Below are 26,694 nucleotides of genomic sequence, written 5' to 3'. Positions count from 1 at the left end.
TGGCCCACCCATTCAGCATGGGCCACGATTAGTTCACTGGAGCACTATGTAAACTCAGACAGAGGGAGTGAGCTTGCTATAGTCAAGAGGGACACTTTGAAGAATGCACAGGAGCTGAGAGGAGCTGCAGATGAGAGAAGTTTGAAGATGGCCATTGAAAGCAGACTTTTGCTCCAGAGAAGCTAAGAGAGGAAAAATGCCCCAAGAGCAACTAAGAGTGACATTTTTGAGGAACTGCAGCCTAGAGAGGCACATCCTGGGAGAAAACCATTTTGAAATCAGAACTTGGAGCAGACACCAGGCATGTGCCTTCCCAGCTAACAGAGGTTTTCCGGACGCCATTGGCCATACTCCAGCGAAAGTACCAAATTGTTGATGTGTCACCTTGGACACTTTATGGCCTTCAGACTGTAACTGTATAATCAGATAAATCCCCTTTATAAAAGCCAATCCATTTCTGGTATTTTGCAATCTGGCAGCATAAGCAAACTGGAACAGTGCTAGACCCTTAACATCTCCACTTTCCTTAGTCTGCACGATACCACGAGATATGGTGCACCCCACTTTGCAGGGGAAGTCAATGAGACTTCCAGAACTTGAGCTCCTTATCTAAGCACTGCTGGAGGAGCTCTGAGTCCACTGCCCCTGCTGGGAATCTAGAACACATAAGAACAGGAACCCTACAGGACTGCGAAGGACATTTAAAATCTCAGTCCAATAAAAGGAAAAATACAAAAGCTAAAAGAGTTAGAGCCACAGGTTGCAACCTGTCCTGCACAGGTTAACTTCATTTCTAGAAATCTGCTCACCCTAAGAGTGGATGTTTGTAGTTTTTTTTGTTCAACTTGTACGCTTGATATTCACAGTTAAACTCCAGGTGAAATTTCCAAAACAACAACTGTGAGCCTGTCAAGCAACTTGTTTCTGAGAGGGTCAGGCCTCCACGTCTCAGCTCTGTACCCAGAGGAGGCCAGGGTATCGGCCCAGGGATGCTTTGGCAGTGATCATGACAATCTGTGCTTCCTAGTTTGGTAGGGAGGTCTTGGATGGCAATCTTCTGTTGGGGGAATTAACCATACGGCTGCTTTCTGAACGGGAAAGTGACAAGGCAGGCTGTTCTTAGCAATGGGCTTAGCACCATCTGTCTTGTTCTAAGTGTCAAAGGCGGGAACGCTTTCCATCGGGAAGACAGGGGATAGGCTTTCCTTCACCCAATTACACCCAGTGCCTTCTCAGAATAGACACGTTTCTTCCAAGGCAAAGCCTCCTTCCTGAAGCAAGGCACACCTCCGCTCATTTACGAGGAGCTTCCCCTCCACAGGACAGACTGAGGCGATGAAAAACAAAAAGGATGCTGTTTCTAGAACATTCTCACTCTGTCAGAGTCCTGCCATCCCATCAGGTCTCGGGCCCCAAACAAACACTCCTTTTAGCTCCCCATCCTCCTCCGACAAAGTCTGACTGGTTTTTCCTTTTCCAATGGGAGCAGGAAGATTCTCACATTTGCCCTTTCCTCCTGAAACACAGCCGAGGAAGGCAGGAGGCTCCGAGGGGTTGGGAAATTCAACCTCATTTCACTTTCTGATTTTTTTCCCCTAAGCCAGCTGGTGCCTCCAGGGCCCTGAGAAGAGTGAGGGGCCGGGCAGAGGGCGCTGGGGGGCAGCTCCCACCAGCAGGCCCGGGTGAGAGTGGCCAGCCTGCTGTCCTCCTGGGAGCTCAGGAATTTCTATGTGAGGACTCCTCTCAGCTTCTACTTCCTCCTTTTCCTTCTCCAGAACACGGGTGACAGAGGGTCACAGTCTCTTTCCCAAAAGCTCTATTTTTATACTTTCATTCAAGCTGCTGCAGTGAGGTTCCGTGGGAAGCTGGTTAACACGTGCTCTCTGCCATATACTATTTACATGATATGTCAGTTAACAGGAAGAAAAGAACCTTCTGTGGGCTCACTCATCCCCAAAGCCCTGGGGCCCGGCTAAAGGCCAGAGACCTAATTATGGAAAGAATTGTCAGATACATTTAAAAAAAAAAGAAAAAGGAGGGATTTTACAAAGTATAACCCTGCCATATGATTCTTATCTGTAGATAAAGGAACCATAACTTAACTAAACAAAAATCTGGGTATGTGACACAACATTTTCCTGTCTTCTCAATTATGTAAAAAAATCTTATAAAGGTATAAAAATTGTTCATTCATACATCAATTACTGTTAATAATTATAAATTATCTTAAAATTTTTTATATTAGCTTTGTTGAAAAAGAAAATAAACTTAGCTGAAGTCAAGACTGTACTCTCTTATTCGGGGGGAGAAAACTGAGTTTTGTAATATTTAACTAACAAAAACATCAGTCTCGATCTTTGGACCATAAATCTAAGGGAGTATTCACAATAAACTTCTAGAAGAGAGTGAGAATATCTATCTATCCATCCATGCATCAATCCATCCTTCCATCCACCCATCTATCCTTCCATCCACCCACCCACCTGTCCATCCATCCATCCACCCACCCACCCATCCATTCATCTATCCAAATTCCTTTCCTTCCTTCTTTCCTCCCTCCCTCCCTTTCCTCCTTCCTTCTCTCTTTCCATCCTTCCATCCATCCACTCATCCATTTCCAGAGGTAATTATGCAGTTAAATATAAAATTCCCTTAAGGCAGCTCTGTAAAATGGTGCATTAGTACACCTTTTGTCACTTTATTTCAGTATATTTCTAAAGTGGTGAATCTGGAGGCTGCTGAGAATGAATAACACCGATCTGCAAGTTCTAGTCTTGACTCTTTCACCAACAGACCATGTGACACTGGGCCCATTCTCAACCTCTGGAAGCTTAAGGTTCTTAGTCTGCAGAATCCCATGTCCTGGGGTCAGATTAGATGATTTCTAGGGCCTATTGAGCTCTCAACTACCAAATTCTATTTTAAAAAGTAGGATTTTATATGGAAGGTTCTATATCAATGAAATTTTTTTAAAAAGAGTCCTCATCTTTAAATTCTTTTGTTAGTTGTCTGTGAACAACAGGCCATTTAATTAACTTTCTTGGAAGCAAAGGAAAAATGGGCAGCCAGCCATTTTCCACATAATGAAAACCTAATTAATAAAAAAAACTCAAAACCATGAAAAAGCCAGTGCCATTGTACATGGTTTTTGATGAGAATCAAAGGCCTGTGAATCTAGGAATATAGACAGAAACGATGAGCAACCCCCAAACGGATATGCACATACTTTCTCGGTCTCAAGTTTTTTCTTTTGAAAACCATAATGTCAAAATCACAAATTCTATGCAATTTTTCCTATCACTTAAGGTCACCATTTTCTGCAAATAACAGGAGTGATCTCAAAATGACTAAATTGGCGGTGTCTCTTGGAGCATGCGGGGTGAGGTGTGTCCCAGCCAGAGGTGAACTCGAGATTCTCGTCTATTAACAGACAGGTGACCCTTTTGTTAATTTCTCATACAAATTCCTTTTACCCAATAACACAGTAGGAACCAGCGAATGCAGATACACTAGTTCGTTGCAATGGGGATCCTGTTTTCTTTTATTCCTTTGCAGATGCCCTGTGCATATTCAGATGTTCTCATTCAAAGAGAATGGAGAGAAAACACATTTTCTCCCATTTAGTTGGGGTGGTGGAGGGAATTCTAATGTTCAAACAAAGAAAACAGTTTTTTTCCTCATAGCAAGTGTTTCCAAAGCAGTTTCTATATTTTTTTAAATGGACTAAGCCAGGCCTCCTTCTCTAAGTGACTTAAAAGACCCTTTAGCAGCCTGTAACAGGCAGGAAATCCTGGGGATGCCACCTACATATTAACTCTCTGGGATAATAATGAAAAACAGTAATAATAACTGTTGATGAGGTGGTCACCACGTGCTGTGGAGATGCCAGTACGACCTCCGGTTTACAGAGGACACTGGGTCTGGGGGCCCTGTGGTCTGCCCAGGCTGTTTGTACTACTCAAGGAAGTACAGCAGCAGAGCCGCCACCTCCCCCCTGCCCCCCAATGCTGTCTGACTCCAACACCAGCCTTTCAAACACAACTTCACTCTGCCTGTCCTGGTTGCTGGCCACTGTCCATCCAGAGACCCCAACTTTGAATGAAGATATAAAATGCCGTAGTGAGAAAGGAGAGAGGGCAAATTTAAACCCTTTTCTCGTCCCCCAGGAATGCCTGCCTGAACCCCGTTTCTGTACTGAGTGATGAGATGCAAATATTGGCAGGTCCAAGGGACACAGGGGCAGCCACTCGGCCCCTGAGCCAGCTTTGTACCACGCTCCTGCTTCTCGCTCCACCGTCTGGCTGGCAGGGCACTCAGTGCCTGGGCCTCTCCTTGCAAATCACTCCCTAACACGCTTCCCAAGTTCCTGCAGGGCTGGATTACCGAGTAACAGGGGATGTTAGAAGTGAGTCTCAAGTAAAAGAAAACAGGCCACTGTCTTCTTTTCTCTCCCTCCTCCTCTCTCTCTCCCTGGGCCTGGAAGACTGCAACTGGTTAACTCACCAGATTTAAGAATTTAATCAATACTTACTTAGCCTCCCACTGAGTGCAATCACCACCAGCTTTTAATTCTGCCAATCACTCTTATCCATGCTGTCTGCTCTTTTAAACTTTAAGGTATTAAAATATCAATATGCCATTTTTACCTATCACAGGTTTTAATAATAGGTGGTATTGATAAGGACTGGAGAGAGGAGTTGCTTGCACATCTACTGATGACAGTGCAAATCAGTGCCACTGCTTGAGAGGAAAACTTGGTAACATCTGCTAAAATTAAAAAACAATGCATATAACCATCAGTCTAACAAGAATCCAAGAATTTGATAAAGAATGCCAAAGAGAAAAGAAAAGAAGTGAAAGAGGAGGAGAGGGGAGAGCTGGAAAGGGGAGGGAAGGGACAAACAGATGAAATGTCTATCAGGAAGAAACTAGTTTAAAAAAACATAAGAGAATGCTACGTAGACATAGTATGCATGATAGGAAAAGATGTCAAAATTACATGAAAGCAAGGAAACTGCATAACTGTAGGTTACTTTAAGCCCAGAAAATAAGTTCTGCACCTAGATGTACAGATTCACACAAAAGTTGGGAGGTTTTACAAGAAACTGCTGTGTCTAAGGAAAAGGAATGAGGACTAGAGGGGTATTTCACTTTTAGCCAGTTGCCCTATATCAATAAAATTATTAGTTAATAGAGAAAATATCTTGCCACTCTAAAAAGCTTTGTAACTGCACCTCTCAGCTATTACCTTTGAAAGCTCACAACCTCCTTCATCTGACCAAACCAATGCCACTCCTTCCACTGGGTTGTCAGGACTAATCAGAAACAAGACGGCCACTCACAGTTGCCTTTCAGTTGAGCAGGGTCCTGCCAAAATTAATTGAGGGTATTAATTTTATTTAAAAAAAAAATAAATTTTGACTGTGTGGGGAGATGTGGTTCAAGCAGTCTCATCCTTGTGTTGTCTGCGGATGCGTATTCTTCTGTTTGTTTTTGAAGGGAGGGATTGAGTCCTGGTATAACTTAGGTCTTCAATAAATTGGATCCAAGGCTGTCTTGTTTTGGAATTGTCAACAGTAATTGACAGCTGGCGATAACAAGTGGCCAGTGTACTTATTTACAGGTCATATGGGTATCTTGCTGTTAGGTTTGCTGTCCTGGATGGTAAGTTATGCAACTCTCTCCCCCTACACTGGGCAAACAGGCATTCCACGTGCATGCTGCGTGTCTGGGCTCACACATGTCAATCGTCACATTGGGAATGCAGAGATAGATGTATACATCATGGAAGTATTTGTTGATTTCAAAGTTCAGCATTTTCACCCCTTCTGCCAACAGGACCTTGATGCTGATGAGGGGAACCAACCTCTTCCGCTGATTAGCCCCTGAGCCTCCAGGAAAGCCAACTCCCCCTGCCCCCTGCTCCAAAGAACACCAACAGCGCCCCAACCCCCACAGGAAAGCATTCCGGAAGGATGACTATCTTACAGTGAGATGACTAGACCCCAAGGCTCGGGCTGGAGTTCTTAGGAAAACAAGCTACTTGCTTCCTGCTGGATCTTAAGAAAAAAGATCACAGGGCCTGGAAGTTTCTGGGCCATTTGGAGACCAGAAAGGGCCTGAGTGTGGAGCTAGAGCACAGGACATGGGGCTGAGAAGTTGGGGGGCAAGGGGGCAGAGAGCGAGGGGTGAGCGGGCGGCCGGCCGGCCCTGGGGATTCTGATGGGTCCTGATGAAACACCTGAGCCAGACCCCTCAGCTCTTGGGTCACATTTCCTCTTGTGTCCTTCAGCCAGTTCCAATTGGGACTGGTTATTTGCAACAAAAAGCAGCCTCAGTGACAAGTGACCCCTGCCTGAAAAGCTGCTCCTAATCTCATAGGAACCAGATAGACAAGTAGGATTACAGCCAAGGGCCACAGAACACGGTGAGAAGTGTGTGCAGTGGCGACTGAGAAAGAAAGCAGGGATCTAAATTCCCCTCAGGGAGGCCCTCTTTGTCCTGGGCCAACAACTACCGAGGAAGTGTTTCCAGGCAGAGAGAGAAGGCTGTGAAAAGGGCCTGAGACAAAAACTCCTGCTTTGAGAGACACAGGCTGATTAAAATGATAGTGATTACCATAACAAGCAAACCAGGTTTTACATGGGAATGGAGAATATATTAGCAGAAAGCACGGGCTACTCCAGACAACACTGAAGTCTATGTCATGGAAGATGCTGTGCTTATCATCTCCCCAGTATGGTAAAAAATCTTCAGTTCCCAGAATAATTTCAGTCCCATAACCGGATCAGATCACATGAAAAAGGTTTGATGCTTTCTTCAGTTGGGCAGGTTTCCCATTTTGATGGCTGGAAGCAGTATACCAGAAAAACATGTTCTTGAAGCTCATCCATTCCTGTGGGTGTAGATGGATTTTGGGTGGGACCTTTTGATTAGGTCATTTCAGTTGACAAGTGCCCCAGGGAGGGGTCTTAATCCTCTTAATGAAGTCCTTTATAAGAGATGGAATTCAGAGAGAGAAGGACACAGAAGCTCAGAGAGAAAAGCCAGAGAAGGTGAGAGAGGACACACAGAAAACAGAAAAACCACAGAAACAGAGAGGAAGTCATTGAAGCCAGAAGCTGGAAGCAACAAAACCCAGAAGAGAAGAGAGCAGCAGACGCTGCCATGTGCCTTCCCATGAGACAGAGGAATCCAGTCAGCAGCCAGTCTTCAGGAAGAAGGTATCGTCCTATTGATGCCTTGATTTGAACATTTTCATAGCCTTAGAACTGTAAAATTGTAAGCTAATAAATCCCCATTGTTAAAAGCCAGCCCATTTCTGGTATGCTGCATTTCGTCAGCTTTAGCAACACCCATAATATCTTGCTTTCCTTTAGAAACAAGATATAGAAGCATGCCAACCTTCTTCATAGACCTTCTAAGAAGGTCACTTCAGCCTGGTACATGATGGCTTGACTTTTCAAGTCCAGGAAAGAAGACTTTATCCAGGATAATAACTTTCTCCTGTAATGGTTATAACATAGAGATTTAAAAGGATGTTCAAACAGGGGGCCTGGGGTCGAACCTCTCTTATAATCTCAGAAAGTATCCAACTGTGACTGGAAAATCTTACTTCCCGTGGAAGATTTCAGGGGACATAAATCCAAGGATGACATCCCTAAAGGACCATCGTCTCTCATTTAGGGCTCTTGGGTGATATGAATCCATTAAGCTCCTTAGCCCATAAAATAACTGGGTCCCTGGGCGGTTAAAGGGAGGTTTTTAGCCTAACTTCAGAAAGAACTTATTTTCAGAAATTCAAGAAAATGTCACTAGCCAGATTCTAAAACCAAGTCCTGAATAGGGTAGTGGGGATTTTACCTGATATTTCTAAATAGCTCTGCGAATGATAAACACAGTATCATTAACCCCTTGTTAGGCAAGCATTTTGGGGGACTGAATCATGTCCCCCATAAAAGGACAGTTGGGTCCCAATCCCTGGACCTGTGGGTGTGAGCCCATTTGTAAATAGGACCTTTGAAGATGTCATCAGTTGAGGTGAGCCCAAACTGAATGAGGGTGGGCCTTGATCCAATAAGGCTGAAGTTCTTATGAGCAAAGGAAATTGGACACAGAGAGAGATGACACAGGGCACAAGGAGAAGCTGGAAGTCAATGGATCTCAGGAGAGAAATGAGAAGACACCATCATGTTGCCATGTGACAGAAAAGCCAAGGACCAAGGATCGCTGGCAGCCAGCCTCAGAACACCACAGTCTTTGGGAAGAAGGCATTGCTTTGCTGACACATAGATTCTGGACTTCTCCTAGCCTCAAAACGATGAGCCAGTAAATTCCCATTGTTTTAGCAAACCCATTATATGTTATTTGTTTCAGCAGCTGGAAAAATAAAACAGCATTCAAAATCTCAGTTTAAGTTAAACCTCTTTGCTAACAAAAAGTTGTATTCTCCCCGTAGTACATGCCATTGCTGATTAATTTAAGGCGGATTTTTGCAATATGGGCAGAGAATCGTACTGTTTTTTTTCCCAGACAAAGTGAACTTTCTTCATAAATTACCCATACATTACTAATAATTACTATCTGCCTGGTATGTAACAGGCTTATTTGCTCCTCAAACATTTCTCAAGGGTGTATGCTATCATTATCCTACACTTACGAGAAAGCAAAGGTTTAATAAATGCCTTTCATAACTTACATCAGTTAAGAAACTAACATGTATCACCCAGATGGTACTTGGCTGGACTGGGATTTGAACACACAGGTTTTCCAATCTCGTTAGCCAAAATCTCATTTGGCCTCCAGCCTTCTGGGTTAGAATCCTGATGCTCCTACTTATTAGGTGTATGTCTGGGGACATGTAGCCTCTCTGCAAAGGGCATGATAAATGATAAGGACCCCTGCTTCAGGGTTATCGGAAGGATTATCTGAGTTGGGACATGAACTGGGCTTACAACAGTGACTGGCCCCAGGGAAGCTTCAAAAATGTCAGGAATTATGGATAAGAAATTAAAATACACAAGAGGCATGAGAGAACAATGGCTTCTGAGCAGATGGCATATAATTTCTAATTAGTCCCTTCCAAGTTTGGGAAATGGCAATTCTGGCAAGGCAGGACAAAACTCTAGCAAATACAAATAATGCCCAAAGCCTCTGTCTCATGGGGGATCTGAGCTGATCCCAAAGAAGGAGCAGTCAAAGCCTTCTATCACAGCTCCTGACGCTTGTCCCTTCCAGCTTGTGGTTTAAGGAGCAACCTTTGGAGGCTCCGAGGGGATCACATGTCACTTGCCAAATCACTGCTACTTTTTGTTTTTTGTTTTTGTCTTTTAACTGACATTTTCAATTCACAATATTTCCAAGAGTCAGGCTAATAGCTTTGACTGATCCAAGCATCTTGTTAACGTCAACCTTTGATTTTTCATGTTTCTGTTTTGCTTCAGGCCGGTTTTATTTTCTCTTTGGACTACGCTATGGTCAAAGGCCCAGCACCTCACTCACACAGTACACCCTCTGACTCCAGCGCCGCTGTCAGTGTGAGGGCTGGGCTGTGAAATCACGCTTGGTCATATTCTAAACGGTCGAGCCCAGCCCAGTTAAATATAGTCCAAAGCTCATGAGTATAGATGACACCAATTCTGTTTTTTCCTAAGTTGCAATTTGGCTGGGTTTTGAGTATAGTTTTGAATGTATTAAAATTGCTCCAAATCTAACAAATTACCTTCTGATTAATAAGATAATTTTCATGAACCTGAAGATCCTGGTACATATGGTTCCCTCTACAAGAGGCAATGGCTTGCTAACTGGTAGACAACCCGAGACAGAAATTGGGACACACCTGGTAGTTCTCATAAGCACCTGTTCCAGAGGAACTGAATTCAAGAAATAGTAATTTTATCATGGGGGCAAGGAAGAGGAAAAGAGTCTAGGGGTCAGAAGAATCTTCCCTTTTAAGAGACTGAACTGACCTGATTTTATTATCTATTTTTCTTTTTCTAAAAAGGTCAGCAAATTAAAATTCACAGTAGAGTTTTGCTCCTTGTCTAAAACATTCCAAATGCCTTTCTAACCAATGGTTCAGGGTGAGTGGCCACCTGCTGAAGTGTCCTGCCTTTTGGTCCATCCATGTTTTAGAGTTCCCAGTGAAAACGGGGCAGAAATAGGTGATGGGAAGCAGAACAGGTGTGCATTGCATTTGTCCCCATCCCATCGTCCCTGGTGTCAGTGGGGCCCAGGAGGGGGCTGAGGCTTCCACCTGTGGGGGTGCTGGTATGAGATGCTGACCCAGTTTTGCTGGGAACATGTCAGCGGGGGCAAGGAGGGAGATGAGCTTCCAACCCACCCTCTACAGCAAGGCAGTGAGGCCAGCTCCCCACTTTTGTCAGGATGGTGTTGGCAGGGCCCAAATGAACATGAATATCCACTTGGCCCTTGAACTATACCTCAGTAGGCAGCTGCCTGCTAAATAAGGAACGTTAAATTAAAAAGAATCCAGAGCCTCATAACATAATATCAAAAAAAGTTCAAGATATGATAAAAAAAAAAAAAAATAGTTGTTATACCAAGAACCAGGAAAATCACCTGAATGAGCAAAGACTATCAGCTAAGGACAACATCAATATATAATCAGATGCTGGAATTATCTGACAAGGTTTTTGGAGCAGCCATCATAAAAATGCTCCAACAAATAATTATGAACTCTCTTGAAACAAATTTAAAAATTTGAAAATCTCAGCATGGAAAAGTTATCTTTAAAAAGGTAGAAAACTACAATAACAGACAGTTTTAAAAATCTCTGGATGGGCTCAAGAGAGTGAAAATGATGAGACAGTGTCAGTGAACTTGAGAACAGATCAACAGAATTCACTCAATCAGAACAAGAAAAACAAATAGCCTAAAAATGAAATGAACAGAACCTTATGGACCAGTGAGAAAAAAAGATGAAAATCCAACTTTGTATCACTGGAATCCCAGAGGAGAGGAGAAAGGGGACAGGATTGAAAGAATATGCAAATAAATAATTGCTGAAAACTTTCCAAACTTGGCAAAAGGCACAAACCTACAGATTGAAGAAAGTGAGTGAACATCAAACACAATAAATGACAACAGCAACCAAAACTCCCATCAAGACATATCATAATTAAGCTTCTGAAAACTAAGGACAAAGAAAAATTCTTGAAAGCAGTGAGAGAGGATAGATTACTTATAAGGGAACACTAATTCAAACAACAGCAGATATCTCATCTAAACCCACGGAGGGCCGAAACATGTCACACAACATTTTTCAAGCATGGAAATAAACATCTGTCAAGATTTGGCAAAAATATCCTTCAGGAACAAAGGGAAACTAAAGAATTTCTCAGATGAAGGAAAACTAACAGAATTTGTCACTTGCAAACTTACTCTTAAATAAATGGCCAAAGGAAATTTTCTAAACAGAAAGGAAATCATAACAGAAGAAGGCTTGGAATTTCCAAAAGGAAAGAATAGGTAAAAAATCAGGATAATACCATAGGCTAGCCTCTTTCTCATGAGTTTCTTAAATTGTATTTGATGACTGAAGCAGAAATTATAGTACTGTCTCAAGTGGTGCTCAAAGTATGTAGAGGAATTACTTAAGACAATTACATTTTAAAAGTGGGGAGGGTAAAAGGACTTAAACAGAAGTAAGATTTCTACAATTCACTCAAATTGGTAAAACACTGATACCATTTGACTGTCATAAATTTCATATATATGTTGTAATACCTACAGCAAACACTAAGAAAACTATGCAAGATGATGTACTCAAAAACACTATAAATAAATCAAGAAGGAATCCTAAAATACGTTTAAAATATATACATATATGGGAGAAATAGTGGAGGAGGGAGATACAGGGAAACTACCTAACTCATCCCTCTTTCTTTCACCTTGAGATTTAAAAATTGTGTTTCACTTTTATTTAGCAAGGGCTGGTGCCAGCTCATCTTTTCTTTTCCTTTCCTTCCCTCCTTCCTACCTTCCTTTCCTTCCTTATTTCCTTCCTTCCACTCTAAGGCTTATCAAGTAATTAAAATTTTTAAATCACATTGTTATTTGGTGACAGAATTAGATCAGGGGCTTCACGCATCTTAGACCAGTGTTTCTTGAATTTATATCCTGGCAAAGGATACTGGGCAGTGGCACTTAACAATGAAACAGAAGTATGGTCTGTGAGGCGGAGCTGGTTCCCTAGCTCCTAACATAAGATGTGAGTCATCACCTTTATATCATAAGTAATTCCTGGGGAGAGAGAATATATGGAATAAAGAAGGTCTCAGGTTGGCCTCAAGTAAGGTGAGTGGGCATAATATTCTAAACAGATACAGGACTTGGAGTCCAAAAGCCTGGGTTTCAACCCTGGATCTGCCATCTAATGATTATAAGACCAGCTTAGAGAAATTACTTAATATCCTTCAGCCTACTCAAAATATCACCACCACTCCCTCTCACCCTGATTCCATTTCAGCTGGGCAATTGTCCTGGACATTTTTTCGTTTTTTGTTTATTTAAATACAGGTAGGGGAAATTAATGCAGGAGAGAAGAGGCAAAGTGGGCAGCAGCTAGGTTTATTGTTGATAAATCACTCACCTACAAATTATAATGTTCATCAAACCCAAAACCACCAGCTGGTCTAACTTTCCTTATGCAGCCAGATCTGACTGGCAGCAGTTTTTAAATCACACATTTCTCAAAAGTCCGAAATCCTGGTTATATCACACATATCAACTTTCTTTCCAGAGACTAAAAACAGAAATCAGAATAATAGCTGTTTTTTACTGAGAGCCTACTGTATGCCATGGACAGGCATTAACTTGTATAACCCTCATAAAACTTTTCCATGTGCGAATCATTATGCCTGCCTCTGGATATGGAAACTGGGATTCTGAAGGGTGAGATTTAAAATACTTGGTCAAAGAAAACCAATTGGGCTCTGACTCGTAAAACCATAAGACATCCTTGCCACCACACATCGGTGAAAGCTCAAATTCAGCAGCCTCCATTTAATCCTCCCTTAAAGAAGCTTGTTGTTTTTCCCAAAAAGCAATATAAAATGCCTCTTGCAGAGGAGGCGGTTCACCGTGTGTGGTCATGGAGACACAGGGGTGCTTTGTGAGCAGCCTAAGACCACATAAACGCTACTCCCACGTGGACGGCTCAGCCACTGCACAGGAAGTGCCACCAGTGACAGTTTCCAGGTCCCAACCAGCCACCAGCCCACACGCTGCTGAAGGGCGAAAATAACCTCTGTCTCCTCATATAGACAGACAGGAATTCTCTCAATTTCATCCTGAGCGCTAGAAACGTATTTCTATCCTAACCAGACAGTTACCAATATATTGACCAACATACGGTGTTTGTGGAAAGTGGGAATGAATAACCAGACAACTGTATATAAATTGCATTAAAACAACAGGAAACATTTCAAAAGACATTAATCTTTCAATCAACTACAGAGAATCTGACTGATCCTGGAATGGATTTGAAGATTTCCAAACTGGAAAGAATGTGGCGTGGGGGGTGGGGGGGGGTTGGGGGTAGCACTAGCCAACTTGGTCAATTTTAGGGCTACTACATAGTTTTGTTTTTTTCAAAATAAAGTGCTTTGGATTTTTTTTTCTCTCTCTCTGCCTGTTCTTTTCAGAGCCACTACACAGTTTTTATTTTCATTATAAAGTATTTTGGGTTTCCCTCTCTCTCTCTCTCTCTTAATCTTCTCAAATCTTCCAGCTAAAACATACACATGCTGTGTATGCATGTATGTGTACGCACAGCAGCCACAGTTCAACAGAATGCAAGAAACCAGCAGAACCTGCAGACCCCCGCGGCCATCAGGAGCTGCACGGGGCTGATGTATGCTGGCTGCGCAGCCAACTTGCCCCAGGCGCCTGCCCACCAGTGCCACCATCACAGCTCAGGCTGACTCGCCTGGGTTCCACCACTAGGAGATATCAGGGCTAAGAGGCAGGGATGGAACCAGACACTTCCCTCCAGAACTTCTGCTAAATCCATTTGAACAGGTTATTTCAATGCAGGTTAGTAAACTTGTTTAGAAGTACATCCTCTCCTTGCTCCCGAGGTAAAAGTGCCAATGGTAAATCTCATTTCGAAACCCCAACATTTAATCCTGACACGTGTTTTAGTCTTCTCTTAGGAAGCTATACACGGTGCAATCAAAAAGCAGCCTTCTGGTTTCTGAGGGGGCCTGGGGACAGTTTTGTGTTTGAGGCAAGCAGAGGTCCTTCAGGGGTTCTGGGAGAACAATGACACCTCGAATAGGGGAAGAGGGGGCTCAGGCGCACTCTCTCTTTTTCTCCATGTTGGCAAAAGAATGCGCTGGGCCAGGAAGCAGTCCCCAGCTCCGGAACCACTGCACATCTGCAAACCAGGCCTTTTGTTCATTCCAAGTCAAAGTGGGCAAAGACAAAGCAAGACTTTCTTGTCTTCTGCAAGGAGAAACCCCTCTAGGCTCAGGGGCCAGAAAGTTGGTTCCAAAGCCTCAGGAGCTCGGGAATGGGCACAAAGTTACAAGGGAACCTTGGGTTACCTGGAAACGCCCCTCGCCAGCATCACACCTCGTCCTCACCCCCACCCCCACTCCCAGCCCGCCCCCTCCCCCAGCCGCCCTGGAGATCAGGTTTCAGCTCTGCAGCCAGACCCCTCGGGAGCCCTGATGCTCCAAAAAGGCCCCGTGGAGCCGGGAAGGCAGAAGGGAAGCAGCCGCGCGCCCCGGAGCGTCCGCCTTACCTGGGCACCCCGAGGCGCCGCTCAGTCCCTGGAAAGCCCCCAGAAAGCCCGGGGAGGCGCCCACCACGCTCTGTGCGGAGCAGCCCCGGCGGCCGGCGCGGCAGTGGTGGCGGCGCCCCGTCCCCGCGGCCACCCCGTCCGGCGGCGTCCCCCACCCCGGGCAGGGCTACTTGGAGCTCCGGTCTGTCCCCGGGGAGGCGGGGCGGCCACCGCCACAGAGGCCCATTCAGAGGGCGGGCAGGGAGCGCCGGTCCCGGGAAAGAATCCCGGGATTGTTGGGCGGCAGTGGGCTGTCACCGGCGGCCTGCCCATTCACGGCCTCCACGCAGTGACTCCGCCTCGTTCCACTGGGCCCGGCTGTCTCTGCATTCCTCTTTTCATTTTTTTTTCCTTCCCGCCCCCCTTCCCCTTTAATCTCTTGCAACCTCCCAACTAAAACACACCTTTGCTTTGTTTCATTGTCATTCCAGGGACAAGGAGCCACCCCAGGGGAGAGCCCCGGGACCCCCCTGGGAGAATGACACCCTCTGCCCCAAGGCCTGCCCCTCAAGCACCAGCTCCTTCAACTTCTGGGCTCTGATTCTCCCTGGGATCCCCCATACAGAAAGCCTCCAGCCACCAGCTAGAGCTGAAAGGAAAATCAGGGCATGAGAGTCAAGTAGAGTGAGGACGTCCCTGCTCTGTCCCCTTTGCGGAATCCACACAGCCACCCCTCTCTCCCAGGTTGGGTGCCTTTGCCTCTAGTTTGGTTCCTGGACCACCAACCTCAAGGCCGTTCACACCATCAGACAACGCAGATCAGAGGATCTTCTAAAATGCAAATCCGATCCTGCTCTAACCCTTCATGGCTCCAGATGCCCTGGTTGGCTCCAGATGCCCTGCCCAGAGTCCCCCACTGGGAGCCTCATCTTCAAGCCTTCAGCCCACCCTATCTGGTGGATCAGCTGTTCTACCAACGGGCTGGCTGATCTCTACACATTACATCCTTTCCTTACCCGCTTTTCTGCTCATGCTCTTTCCTTTATTTGAAAACCCACCCCCACGCCCCCCCCCCAAGAACTCCTATACATTCCTCAATACCCAGTTCAAATGACCCATATTTTTACAGAACTTTTTGACACAGTATCTTCCTCAATCAAACATAAGTACTTGCTCCCTCACTTCATGTGTAGCCTGAAACATACCTGTGATACAGTCTACACAGCGGAACAGAGGGGCTTTGCCACAGGTATTGGCCTTAGAGACTGTGAACTCCTAGGGGGCAGACACCACACATTACTCTTTATAGCCCACAAAGCACCAGAAACATCGGGCTCTCACTCTTCTCTTATGAGCCTGGCAAATTCCACCCATTCTTCCAATCCTCATACAGACATGACATTCTCTAGAAAATTCTCTTTGGAAGGCATAATCCCCATGTTTCTCTCTGGATGCCCCTTTCTTGCACATAGTCTGGCCATGCATTTGGTCCACTTATGCATCTGCCTGTCTCACTGAGCACACACAGGTTTACAGAAAATGTTTGTCGAATGGCACTTCAGTGACTCGTCAGCCTTCTCCAGACCCTGCACAACCCTCGAACACACTCATCGACCTGAAAAGATGCAAAAGCATCAATGCCCCTCCCAAGAGAGGCGAGGCTTCCTGGGGTGCTTAGGGCCACCTCTTCAAACCACAGGCCAGGAAGGCCCCTGGGACCCTCTGGCCCTCAGGTCTGATGGGGCACTTCCTCCAGGGACGTTTCTCCGACGTTCCTCAGCACAGACGCCGAGCAAGCTCAGCAGGCAGACAGCCGGTCGTTTGCCACAGAGGAGAGGAAGGCTGCCCTGCCAGCCGACAAGGGTGGCTGTGACCGGGGAGGGCACTTCCGAGGGTGGGTCCCTTTCCTTTTGTGCCTGCCGGATGGGTCTGGGCAAGCCCACAGGGATGGGCAGGAAAGGAAGGCACAGCATCCTTCTGAAACGAGGAGCCAGTTTCTCGCTGCTGCAGCCGAACCATTCCACGGACAGGGCAATTTTGAATTGGGAGTTTACAGACACTTAAGAACCTTCTTGAATCTTTCTTCCCTCCCTCCTGTCTGCTGGGCTGCAATGACGGGGACGGAGGAGATTTTTCCGGGCTGTGATCTGTTGGGGCAGCAGTTCTGCTGACAAAGACACATATTCAGAAAACTTGCCACTGAAACTACGCTGCTACCATGGTGGAACTAGAATGAGGGTCAGTAGGTGGGATTCGTGACCGTCAGGGGTTAAACAGCTCAGCTCTGTGACTGGCTGGGACCGCCTCTAAACCTGAAGTGAAATAATGAGATTCAAGCAAAGCCACAAATCAGAACCCTGAGAATTTTCTGCCCCACCACCCAGCAATGTCAACGTTTCCCTCCACAAACCTCAGGATCTTAGAACAATTCAGGCCTGCCCATGCCTGCCCTCTCCCTTCTCGCAGTCTTGAAGCTCACAGCCTTCGCCGTGCTTAGTGAAAGGCAAGCCCCTGTCTTTCTGCTCATTCGTTTACTAACTTATTTAAAGCAAACACACATTTTCACCCAGAGCCTACTATATGCGAGATGCTGGAGAACACAAGTGAAACCCATGCTGTCCTCAAAGCGCTCCCCATCTGATAGAGGGAGTCTAATGCATACAGTCCAGAACAATCCAGAGGGGTGCAAAAGGGTGACATCAACCAGGAATTTGAAGAGGCTTCACTGAGGAGATACCGGGGGGCAGGGGGTAGGGGGAAGGATGGACAGTAGGGGGTGTTTTTGGTGTTCTTTTTTACTTTTATTTTGATTATTATTCATATTTTTATTTTATTTTATTTTGGAGTAATGAAAATGTTCCAAAATTGCTTGTGGTGATGAATGCACAACTGTATGATGGTACTGTGAACAAATGATTGCATACTTTGGATGATTGTATGGTACATAAAGATATCTCAATAAAATTGCATGAAAAAAACAAACACATGAACAAACAAACAAAAGAATATACCTTTGTTGGGGTACATAATTCAACGTACCACAACAAGCTGGCATTTTATGGCGGATGTGCCAGCCTGCAGTGACAGAAGGCTCTCCAAAGAAAATACAGGGGGTGTTTTCCCTCTTGAAGCCCCCCTGAAAGACCACTGAGGTGGGCTGGTGTCCACAGGGGACAGCTTGGGCAGAAAGGAGTGAATGCTTTCAACAGAGAACCGTATTTTCAAATATATGCACTAAGCCTACAAAATGTATTTTCTTTCAAACTGTTCTGTTTGGTGAGACCCTCCTAAGCCACCACCCTGCTGTATCCTGCTCCGATCAGCAAGGGGGAGACAAGCGTGGGGCTGAGCTGCAGTGGAACTGGTGAATGGACCCCAGTTGGCTGGCTCTGGGTTGCTGTTCTCTGGGGAGCTGCCAGCCTGTGACCTGCTCCAGGGCCACAACAGACCCACTTCTCCAATCCCACGACAGAGCACAACTTTAACAAGGGACTGCACTTTAGGACTGCTGAGGAAATGCATTCTGAATTTAAAAAACTAAATTTAAAGGCACATTTTTGGTACATTATGAACATAATGTATTTGGTATATTACATACATTACAGTCTGTAAGCCGAAATCTACGTTCATTGTTGAGACTGTCCCCCAGTGCCATGCACAGTACACATGGATATTATTTTGCTCAAATTTAAAAGATGTTTTAAGAGGTTATAAAACTGGTATAAGGTCAGCTTCACTAGGACATTTGAGATTTTACAGCAGGATACAATGGCTCCGTGTTCCTGAAGAGGCTAAGAAGGGAATCTTTACTGAGTCATTTTGTTGCATCTTCATTTATTCCCTCCCTCCGTCACCCAAGGTTACGTGCGGCTGGAGAGGCTCCTGTGCCTGGTGGGGAGGGGGGCCACCATCAGCGTAGTAATCTCCTTGGTCATTCATACTCCCATCTGGTTCCCATTTTCTCTCTTCATCTGCCTTCTAATACCTCTTGTGAAGCCCATATCTTTTCTTTCCAGTTTTCTTAAGCAATCTGCAAGGTCATTGAAGGGCATGGAAGAAAGAGAACTGGAGTCATGTCCAATGAGCCCCCCCAATTGAGTGTAACCCAATTTTCATCTCTGGATATCAGTCACTACCTTAGTAAAATGTGGGGCAAGAACCAGAGGCCCTCCAATGGAACTAGAACCAGAGGCTCTCCAGTGAAGCTAGAACCAGAGGCCCTCCAGTGGAGCTAGAAGCAGAGGCTCTCCAGTGGGGCTAGAACCAGAGCTCTTTAATAGGCCTAGAACCAGAAGCTCTTTCCAAAGGAGGTAGAACCAGAGGCTCTCCAATGGAACAAGAACCAGAGGCCCTCCAGTGGGACTAGAACCAGAGGCTCTCCAATGGAGAAAGAACCAAAGGCTCTCTGATGGGCCTAGAACCAGAAGCTCTTTCCAAAGGAGCTAGAACCAGAGGCCCTCCAAGGGGGTGAGAACCAGAAGCTCTCCAATGACCTCCACCCTTCATCCCCTATCTGGAGGTTTACCATGATGCACAAGCATAATACTGAATTATCACCAAACTTCAAGGTAAGGACCAGAACAGCTTCCTTTTTCCAGTACTGAAAACAGGGGCATCTGCTCAGCAACTGATGATCAAAGTGGAGGGCTCTCTCTTCTTCTGACCAATGCTTCCACTATCACCACTGAGGCCTTCTCACAGAGACTTCCAGAACTCAAAATCCCAGAATCAGCTGGAGAGAGCGCACCACATCCTGGGCACAGATGCCCCCACATGCGATCTTAGGGACTCAGTAGAAGAGGAGGCAGAATTGCTACCCCATTCCCACCTGACAGTCTAGAAAACGGAGGGCCAGGTTGGAATACTGGCTTACAACCTCAGAGCCGGGAGGTGACAGTCTAGAGGCTGTGACTGTTTCATAGACCACAGCAAAATCCCACCGCTAAGGGGCCCTCGTCTCCTTTAGTCTCCTCCGCTAATAACACCCAGCCGTGGCCCAACACCATTCTTCGCGTTTGGACCGCAGGGGCTAGAAATGTGATAGGAGCAAAAATCCCTGTTGGCAACATGTCAGAATAACTTTTCCATGTGGGGGTTCTAGGGCCACTTTCCAGAGGAGTTGCTGAATAAATTTAGGAAAACAAAGATTCCTTTAACCCGAAAGCAAGCCAGCCAAAGAGAGCATTAGTTATGGTCAAGAAGTAGTTTGACTTACTTGGGGATACTTCTAAGCTGGCCTGTTTGGTGATGAGGTGTCAGTACCTTTTAATTTTTGAGCTTCATTCCACTGTAATGAATTAATGTTCCTGTCACCATGGACTCCTAACAAACCATCCACAAGCTGGTTTTTATGCTGATCTGCATGAACCCAGCATGGATGTTTATTTTTTAATACTTAGAAGCAATCCACTTTTTCTTTTTTCCATTTACTTAACTGTGGGTGGGGTGGTTGGACAATATTTGATAACCCACACCAGGTAATTGAGCTCAAATGTTACACTGTCAGAAGGTTCCCATTCACCAAGACACATTCCTTTGCACAAATCGGATCACTAAGTCTACTACACACATCTTTTCATATTCACATATATGTATATTCATAAATATATGCACACGTATAAATATATTTATATGGATTTGCTTTTGAAGTTCTGTAAAATTCAAAGTAATCAAGGGCATCTATAAATGTCAAACATGTTCACATTCAGTGCGAGTTTTTATTCCTACTATAAGCATTACCATTAAAAAAGTTCATAAAAATGCAAAAGAAAAAGGAGTTGGTACAGGAAGGAAGAGGGAGGACTGGTAGAAAAGCATGTTATAATTTGTCAAGCTTTGAAGAATGGCAGCTTTTAAAAAAAAAAGTGTTGTCTCAAAGTAATCTCAATCTCTCCCCCTCCTTCCACCTCTCCCCCTCCCTTCTTCCTCTTTTCTTCTCCTTCTCCCTCTCCCTGCCCGTCTCCTCAACAAGATATTCCTGGATATTCCTTTTCTTCCCTTGTTTCTGTTTCCTAGGCTGCTTAAAGCAAGTATCATGAAATGGTTTGAAGAATGGGAATTTATTAACTTACAGTTTTGAGGCCAGGAAAATGTCCAGTTCATGGCAACATCAAGGCGATGCTTTCTTCCCAAAGACTGGCTGCCGGCGATCCTGGCAAGACACATGGTAGTGTCTGCCGGTCTCTCCCATCTATTCCCAGTTTCCTTTCATTGATTTCAGCTTCTTACTTCTGTGACTTTCTCTTTTGTTTCTCTCTGTATTCATTCCATTTATGAAGGACTCCAGTAATAGGATTAAGACCCATCCTTAATGAGGTGGGTCATGCCTTAGTTGATGTAGCTTCATCAAAAGGTCCTACTTATAATGGGTTCACACCCACAGGAATGGATTAGATTTAAAGAACATATTTTTCTAGGGTAGGTACAGCTTCAAACCACCACAACCCTCTAGCAAGCATGCATTCATTTTTTCCCCTTTGAGAGGTTCAAATAGCATTAAGCAAATCCCCATGTGTCCCCTCCCTTAAGCCAATGATGAAAACCTTTCTTGTTCTTGTTGATTGTCAGTCCCCTAACCAAGTCCTTGGATTAAAGCGTTTTCTCAGGGGCCTTTCATGAAACCCATCAACTGACAATAGAAGGAAGACTGCATGCTTATCATTTCCCTAAAAAGATCAAACCCTACTCTACTCTACATGACAAATGAATTAGAAATAGAAGTTGCAAAATGTATAAAGGGGTTCTTTTTAAGGAAAATAACACCAAATGTTAATAATTTTCACTGAAATCCAAAGTCTCCAGATGACATCTGGAAAGTTATTATGGAATAATACGGAATAGTTATGGAAGAATTCATATCTCAAACTTCATAATTTTCCCTATTTTGCCTATACGAGTACTGAGATTAAATGACCCCTTTATTCAAATTCTTAAAAATGGGTTTCAAGAACAGCATTTCCTCCTGAGGTACATGTCTGGCATTCCTGAGAAGTCTAAGGATGCTGCCCCCAAGTATTTTGGGGGGTATAATATAGGCTAAGTCAGCAAGCCATGTAGATAGATCACTCTGAGGGCCGCCATGTTCTAGGCTGGGGCATGGTAAGATGGTAAGACCCAGCCCCTGTCCTCCTGGAGTTCACAGTGTTACATCAGTGCTTTAGTTTCATTGGCTGCTCAAGCAATACCATGCAATGAGTTAGGTTCACAATGGGAATTTATTAGTTCATGGTTTTGAGGCTAGGAAAAAGTCCAAATCAAGGCATCATCAAAGAAATGCTTTCCTCCCAAAGACTGGCATTCTGGAGCTGGCTGCTGGTGATCCTTGGTCCTGGGCTTCTCTGTCACAAGGCAATGCACAAGGCGGCCTTTCCCTGCTCTTCTGAGTTCTGTTTATTTCAGTTTCTTGCTTCCCATGGTTTTCTCTCTCTGTGTCTGAATTTCATTCTGCTTATAAAGGACTCCAGTAATAGAATTAAGATTCATCCTGACTGGATTGGGCCACACCTGAAAAAACCTCATCACAAGGTCCTACTTACAATGGTTTCATATCCACAGGAATGGATTAAGTTTAAGAACATGTTTTTCTGGGGTCTATAGCTCCATGTTACCACAATCAGACAGGAAAAGATGATAGAAACTGTGCTCCAGGACACTCGTCACATGGATGTCCACTGCCATCTCCTACACCTGTCCCCAATCATGCCTGTTCCTAAATCAGACACACTCCTAGGAGAATAAAATAGCACTGGAACTCATATTTAAATATTAATATTAAGTTAAATATTAATATTAAACATTAAATATTTGAGTAACTATTTAAATATTAATCACTCTCCTGGAGGTCATTTAAAAGAGGACACAAGGACAGGTACAAGGTCATCCAACAGGAGAACATACCTGAGAAGAATAGGCTACTTTGGCCTCCAGTCGACCGAGGGCTGTGCACCAAGGGAACTTATCCATGCCCCCAATTCAGGCTCCTTATTACTGCCTACAGTTTCATCCATCACTGGTCTTCTTTAGATTGTGATATTGTCTCTTTGCTTTGCTGTTTTACCAATATTACTGGCATCCACCCCATTTACTGAATGTCTATAGGTTCTGGGCCAAGGGCATCAGCTACACTTTCTCGCTTAATCTCAGTGACAATCCTGTGCAATACTGTCTTAGTTTGTCAGACCTGCTATTGCCAATGGTTTAGGTTTAATGAAGGGAAATTACCCTTAATTCTTGGTTTTGAGGCTAGAAGAAGTCCAACGGCTTGCTGTTACGTTCTCTTAATGCTGCTGTTATGCAAAATACCAAAAATGGATTGGCTTTTATAAAGGGAATTTATTAGGTTACACATTTACATTCTAAGGCCATAAAAGCATCCAAACGAAGGAATCAATAAGAGAATGCCTTCACTGAAGAAAGGCTGATGGTGTACAGAACACCTCTGTCAGCTGGGAGGGCACGTGGCTGGCATCTGCTGGTCCTTTGCTCCTAGGCTGTGTTTCAAAATGGCTTTCTTCGAGTTTCTGGGCTTCTGACTTTGCTCCTCTCTCTTTGCATCCTTTCTTCTTTCTCCCAGTTGTTTCTCTCTGAGCATCTAGGGGTCCTCTCTTAGCTTCTCCAAGTCAAACTCCGGGCTTCATTTCTTAACTTAGCATCTCCAAATGTCCTTCTGTCTGCATCTCCAAGTGTTTCCAAGTGTCAACATCTGTGATGGCTCTTGAGCTCTCTTAAGTACTACAGTGAACTAATCAAGATCCACCCTGAGTGGGTGGGGTCCACATCTTCATGGAAATAATCTAATCAAAAGGTCTCACCCACAGTTGGGTCAGTCACATCTCCACGGAAACACTCAATCAAGAGATTCTACCCAACAAGATTGGGTTAAAAGATCATGGCTCTTCTGGGGTCCATAACAGTTTCAAGATGGCACACTTGGTTTCTCCAGGAGTCTGTAGCTTTCTGGTGCTGACTGCCAGCAATTGTTGGGGTCGCTTGGCTTGAATCCTTGCCTCCCTATCCCATGGTGATGTCCTCTCCATCCCAGTTTCTCTTTCTAAGACATCCAGAAACCTGGATTAAGACCCATCTTCATTCAGCTGGCCCCACCTGGACTAAAAATAACATCTTCATGAGGTCCTATTTACAATGGGTTTACACCCACAGGAATGACGATTGAGATTAATAACATATCTACATTGGGGCACAGAATTCAACTGACCACAGAAAGGAATTATTCTATCTTATGGGAAATAAAACCAAGGCTTAGGCCACCTGCCTAAGATCATACAGTTAGGAAGCATCAGGGCCAAGATAAGTGTACATCCGGCATTGGAAAAGAGAGATAGAAGTCAGCGAGAGTAACCTCCAGACCCCTCTTTAGCAGATACTGCCCAGACCGCTCCCTTCCACTGAGAGGCACTGAAGACAGCAGCATTACAACAGCAGGACTTTGTTATCACACATCCTACTTAAGCAAGGCAATGAGGCTGGAATCCAGATGGTAGGATTCCTAAAATCTTTCAAAATATTTTGATGTCAAAGTGCACAAAGACCTATTTAGTCATTTTTCAGCTGTGTTCCTCATGAGCTAATAACCAAACAGAAAAAGAAAAAAAAAATGTGTGTGGGGGTATAGTTTCAACTGTTTTTTATGATACTTATTAAAATAGGAAATGTTTTTCAAGGGAGGGCTGGTTATAAAGACATTTTTTCATGGATCAGCTCAAATAAACTTGTATTTATCACCTATCTCACTTTATCTGCATGTTTATGTATCTGAGGGTTTCTTTCTAAATTTGTTGAATGCCCAGTCGATGACAGATGAATGACTATCGCAGTTTACAAAGCACTTTTTATGTCCACTGCCTTATTCAAACCTCGTGACTACCTCTAACTATGGTAAGGGAGCATTTTTATTCATGCACAAGTGAGAAATAGGAAGCTCTGCGAGGTTAAGGCAGATCCAAGACTTCCATGCAGTGCTCACCTGCAGAATCACAGTGAGATCAGGTAGAGACAAACGTGCCTCTTGGCTCACTTCCAGAGGGGTGGATGGTTTCTGGTTTGGGTTTCTGTTTTGGTGGTTTGCATTACCACATAATGGATCCTCACCAAGCTTCCAGTTCAGACTGATCGGTTTGGAGTAGCTTTGCCACTTACGTGGCTTTGCCATTTACTTCACTTCCCAGTGTCAGTATCCTCCTCTGTAAAATGGGGATTACAGTAAGAGCTACCTGTGTGACACGATTGCAAAGATTAAAGGAAATCACCCCTGACAGTACTGAGAGGAAAGCCGAGCACAACAGGAGTAGCCCGTAACCATGAGCAACCCACTGTTACCTCTTGAACCCAACAGAGTTCAGTGGCTCCATCTGACATTGCAAAGAAGGTGTGATCCCCAGGCAAGAGCTGGGGGTTAAGAGTGAGCTGCCTGTCCTGAAGCATCATAGTGAGTCAAGACCTTGTATCTTTATACTCCTCATGGTCTTCCTGGATGTTAATCTTTGGGACAACTGAAATAAAAAATCTAGAAAACTCTTACTAAGATCCTTAAGGTTATTCTTAAGATTAAATAGCTCAAATTTAACATCTGCTTTTAAAAATTTTTTTCCGTGTGGCTATTTTGCCCATGGAAGGGACTTAAGACATATCAGCTGAACTGGAATTCTGATACATGTTGCACATGCAGGATGTACAAAGAATGGTGTGTTCTTGACTGACCCGTGGCTCCGGCACACAGAACGTGAGAGTCCATGTCTTCCCACACGGCCTCTGAGCTCCAGGAGGGACCAGTCACGTTGGCATATATTTGCCGGATTCCTAAGGATCCTGTGTTGAACCCATTATAGGTGCAATATAATGGTCATAAAGTTCTCCATCATGAGCTGTTAGTGAGTTTGCAAGCTTTTTTCTGGTATTTTTTTCCCTTGTGCTTATCATCCGCCATCTGTGGCTTGTCATCAGTGTGTTTGCTTCTAACGAGCCTGTCTTGGGTGTAGTTGGGGGGATGGCTGAATGCCAGGTCAGAGGGGCTGGGTTCTAGTCCAAACCCAGTAAACATGTTCCAGAAGAGGCCATAGAGAATAGAGTGTGAGTAATCCAATGAGGAGGGGCAAGGCTGTTTGCAGCCAGAAGAGAAGGTCCCTTTATTTGCTTTCATCCAAATTATAAAACCAGCTAAGAATACACGCAGGGCTTTATGTGTGTGTCTGTTCTATTAATACTTATTTAAACATCCACACCTCTTCTTATGCAATGCTCATATAGTATAGAAATAAAAAAGTAACACTGCATACACTTTTTTTTTGAGCCCTAAATTTCAACCAGAGCTGCTATGAAATATAGCTAGCTTAGCTGCTATCCACTGGGTATAAAGAGAAGCATTTATGGTCCTAAAAGCATGAAGGAAACGTTAGGAGAAAAATGGCCCTTCTATTAAATTATACATAGACTAGGGTTTCTCTGAAGAAAGAAGGAAAATGGAGCCAGCTTTCAAAATTATGCCCATTCCTTGCATAAGGGGCACGATTTAAATAAAATTTAATGTAAAACTCCCAATCCCAGAAATATGCCTAGTAAACTCTATTATCAGAGAAGCCCCAACTGCCTTCACTGGGGCAGAAAAGAAGCAGCATAAAGAACCTGACATTACAGAGAAGAGTACTTTAGAACATGCGTAAGGGTTTAGGTAACGTCCCGTCTCCGACCGCCCAAGTCTGTCCCCATCTTTGAATTTCAAGGAAGAGACAGACCCTCTCTTGGGAAGATGTGCTGAGAACAGTCCTGATTCTCCTGCCTCCGTTTGAACTCTCTCCTCCCCACAGACGGTGCAGGAGCCAGACCCAGCCGGCTCCCAAATGGACACACTGTGGGTATGGAAAATGGTCTCGAGTGACCAGCATTCCATTAGGGAAGCCAGGCTTGGAAGGGCACGGTCAGGCCACTGCGTA

The 26,694-nt window shown here is 44.5% G+C and overlaps 1 protein-coding gene across 6 annotated transcripts in view; it reads right to left on the bottom strand.

Moving 5' to 3' along the window:
• TNS3 (tensin 3) overlaps positions 1–26,694 on the bottom strand; it is a 390,960-nt gene that overhangs the window by 46,008 nt on the left and 318,258 nt on the right. The gene's annotated exons all lie outside the window — the stretch shown is intronic.

Source organism: Choloepus didactylus, chromosome 5 (assembly GCF_015220235.1).
Source record: "Choloepus didactylus isolate mChoDid1 chromosome 5, mChoDid1.pri, whole genome shotgun sequence".
NCBI classification, from domain to species: Eukaryota; Metazoa; Chordata; class Mammalia; order Pilosa; family Megalonychidae; genus Choloepus; species Choloepus didactylus.
The sequence above is the reverse complement of the archived record's forward strand: the minus strand, read 5'-3'. Positions and strand labels throughout refer to the sequence as shown.